Raw genomic sequence first — 4,110 nt, 5'->3', positions numbered from 1 at the left:
TTATAATCAGCTTGTTAATTTGTACAAAGTAGTCAACTGGGATTTAGATAGAGATTGCATTGATTTAGTAGATAAGTTTTTTGAGAATTCATTTTCTAACAATTTCAAGTTATCCAACCTATGATCATGATATGCTTGCTTTGTTATTTATTTGTTTATTTTTTTAATGTCTTCTTTAATGTCTCTCTGCAATATATTCCGGTAATTATTGTCTAAGTTTTTCCCATTCTTCATTTTATTTCTTAGAGCTTTTTTCTTAGTTTGTTTGATTTGGTTTGTAAGTATATTGGACTTTTTTTTCATTTTCCTACTTCAGTTATTTATTCTTAGTATTTGGAAATACAACTGGACTTTGTACATTGGCACTGTAATCTGAAATTTTGTTAAATGAATATCTTGGCTTTAAAATTTTGTAAATTTCTTAGGTTTTTTTTTCAATATAATCTATCATATCACCTGTGAGTAATGACAATTTTACTAATTTTTTATTCTTTATTGTTTCTGAAATTTTTATTTTCTTGCCTTGTGGATAGGTTAAGAGCCCAGAACAATGTGATTGAAGTAGTATATGGTTGGCACTTAAAAATATTTTTTCCCTTGGAGTTTTAATCTCTAAAAATATTGCAAAAGCTTGACGCATACTCTGATTCTTAATCTGAGCTGAATAACACATATATTAAATGAGATAAAGCTACTTAATACAGCAAATGAAGTGCTTCTCAGGTCTTGAAAGGCAGTTCGAATTTACACATACATGTAGATCTGTTCTTGGTCCTTACCCTGCTTATCCATCCACAGGATACATAAAAGACATTCACTCTACCATCTTACCTTAGAACTGCTCACAAAATTTTTTGGGGGGGAGATATATAATTTTATTTTAAGTTTATATTTCCTACAGGATGGTATGATAGGTCTTTTCCTACCCAGAGGCAAAATATTTTTTCTAAAAACTTGGTCACTGCCCATTGCATTAAATTTAAATTTAAATGCTCCCTAGGTATATAGACCATAAAAGTAAGCAAAAAAACTTACAACACATTCATATTTTTAATATATCAAAAATGTTTCCAAGGCAACATTATTAAAATGATTATACCACAGTTCCTAATATAACACCAAGCTCTAATAGGAAACTACAGAGAGGGCAGAAATGTTTCATCCAGCCAGTGGTTTAGGTGCTTTTCTTTTTCTCATGCAGTAAATTCACGGCAGATTTCTTGGCTTCTTTATAGATGGCATCTGCCGTCTCTTTGGCTCTGTCCTTCAACTCGTTCACTGCCTTGTCTACCTGGGACTTGTGCTTCAGGAAGAAAAGACAGATGATGTACTTGTAGAGCAAGTCCACTCTATTGGCAGGGCTGGGAGCCATGCACCACAACAAGAAGCTGCACTTCAACAAGTAGTAGAAGGGGAACCATAACAGGAAGAGGTCAGAGAAGAATCGGCAATGCTGAACACACCAAACACTGCCCAGTAGGTCAGTCACTGGGTATCATCTTCTATGTTGGGGCTCTCTATGGCTTTAATTGAGACATAGGCTGGGTAACCAAATCTTATCAGGTTGCAGAGGAGAGAGGCTCCATAACCAAACACTAGGTACAAAGCCACCAGCCCAATGACACTGAGTGCCATGTAGCTCCTGTTCACACTGGTGTTGGCTTCGAGCTTGGCCAAGAGGTCAGTCACTGCCGTTCTTCTGATGAAGGAATTGGTAGAACCCCTACCTCATGGCTGCAGACATGGCTGTCACACTGCCACTGGGGGCTGCTCCTAGTGCCTGGTGGCAGGTGGGGCAGGAGGCAGACAATTCGATGAGTCCCTCCACAACCTCCCCACAGCCCCCTCCTTGCCCTGCCTACCCACGCTGCCCCCTTTCCCTCTTGCACCCTGTGCTCTGTGGCCAGTGCCACACTCAGGGCAGCAGCCCCAGGAGCAGCTGCTCCTGGTCAGGCAGCCGCTCCCCTCCCCAACCCTACCCCTACCCACACCCCACTACCCTCCAGCCCACAAAATTTATGGGATGCAGCAAAAACAGTTCTAAGAATGAAGTTCATAGCAATAAATGCCTACCTCAAGAAACAAAAAGAGTCTCAAATAAATGACCTAACTTCACACCTTAAGGAACTAGGAAAAGAGCAAAGCCAAAAATCAGTAGAAGGAAGGAAATAACTAATATTACAGAAGAAATTAATGAAATAGATACTAAAAAGACAATAGAAAAGATAAAAATAAACTAAGAGCTGATTCTCTGAAAAGGTTTTTAAAATTGAGAAAATTTTAGCTAGACTCACCAAGAAAAAAAGATAAAATCAAATAAATTAGAAATGAAAGAGGAGATATTAAACTAATATCACAGAAACACAAAGAATCATAAGATATTACTGCCAACAATTATGTGCCAACAAGTTGGACAATCTAGAAGAAATGGATAAATTCCCAGACATACAACCTTACAAGACTGAATCATGATGAACTAGAAAATCTGAATAGACATTACTAGAATTAGTAATCAAAACCTCTCAACACAGCAAATTCTAGGACCAGACTTCATTGGTAAATTCTACCAAACATTGAAAGAAAAATTAGTACCTATCCTTCTCAAAATCCTACAAAAATTTGAAGAGGAGGGAACCCTTCCAAACTCATTTCACAAAGCCAAGATTACCCTAATACCAAAACCAGACAAAGACACTACAAAGGAAGAAAATTACAGGCCAATACCCTGGATGAACATAAATACAAAAATCCTCAACAAAATATAAGCAAACCAAATTCAACAATACATTAAGATGATACACCATGATCAAGTGGACTTTTATTCCAAGGATGCAAGGATGGTTCAACACCCACAAATCAGTCAGTGTGACATACCATATTAACAAAATTGAGGATAAAAAGTATATAATCATCTCAATAGATGTAGAAAAATCATTTGACAAAATTGGACACCATTTATGATAAAACTTCTCAACAAATCCAAAAAAAATAAAAGAAATATATCTCAACATAATAAAGGCCGTATATGACAACCCCAAAGCTAACATCATACTCAATTGTGAAAAGCTGAAAGCTTTTTCTCTAAGATCAGGAGCAAGACAGGGATATCCACTCTTTTTTTTTTTGTATTCATATTTTATTTAATTTTATTTTTATTTTTTAATTTATATATATATATATATATTTTTTAACATCTTTATTGGGGTATAATTGCTTTACAATGGTATGTTAGTTTCTGCTTTATAACAAAGTGAATCAGTTATACATATACATATGTTCCCATATCTCTTCCCTCTTGTGTCTCCCTCCCTCCCACCCTTCCTATCCCACCCCTCCAGGTGGTCACAAATCACCGAGCCGATAAGGGATATCCACTCTTGTCACTTTTATTCAACATATTACTGGAAGTTCTAGCCAGAGCAATTAGGCAAGAAGAATAAATAAAAGACATCTAAATTGGAAAGGAAGAAGTAAAACTGTCACTTTTGCAGATGACATGATACTATATATAGAAAATCCTAAAGGCTCCATCAAAAAATTATTAGAATTACTAAACAAATTCAGTAAATTTTCAGGATACAAAATCAATACACAAAAATATGTTGTGTTTCTATACACTAATAGTAAGCTATCAGAAAGAGAAATTAAGAAAACTATCCCATTTGCCATCATACTGAAAAGAATTAATTACCTAGGAATAAATCTAACTAAGGAGGTAAAAGACCTGTACTCGGAAAACTATAAGACACCAATGAAAGAAATTGAAGATGACACAGAAAGATGGAAAGATATACTGTGCTCATGCATTGGAATAATTAATATTGTTAAAATGACCACACTACCCAAGGTAATCTACAGATTCAATGAAATCCTTATCAAAATACCAATGGCATTTTTCATAGAACTAGAACAAATAATTCTAAAATTTGTATGGAAACACAAAAGACCCCAAATAGCCAAAACAATCTTGAGAAAGAAGAACACAGTTGGAGGTAACACACTCCCTGATTTCAAACTACACTACAAAGCTACAGTAATCAAAACATCATGATACTGGCACAAAAACAGACATATAGATCAATGGAAGAGAATAGAGAGTCCAGAAATGAA

At 35.5% G+C, this 4,110-nt stretch overlaps 1 pseudogene; it reads right to left on the bottom strand.

Annotated features, from left to right (window-relative positions):
* Positions 1–1,174: 1,174 nt before the first annotated feature.
* On the bottom strand, positions 1,175–1,744 carry LOC136124658 (receptor expression-enhancing protein 5 pseudogene; annotated as a pseudogene).
* Between the last annotated feature and the right edge of the window lie 2,366 nt (positions 1,745–4,110).

Source organism: Phocoena phocoena, chromosome 6, assembly GCF_963924675.1.
Source record: "Phocoena phocoena chromosome 6, mPhoPho1.1, whole genome shotgun sequence".
In the NCBI taxonomy this organism is placed as follows: Eukaryota; Metazoa; Chordata; class Mammalia; order Artiodactyla; family Phocoenidae; genus Phocoena; species Phocoena phocoena.
Note: the sequence above shows the minus strand (reverse complement) of the source record. Positions and strands in the feature narration are given on the sequence as shown.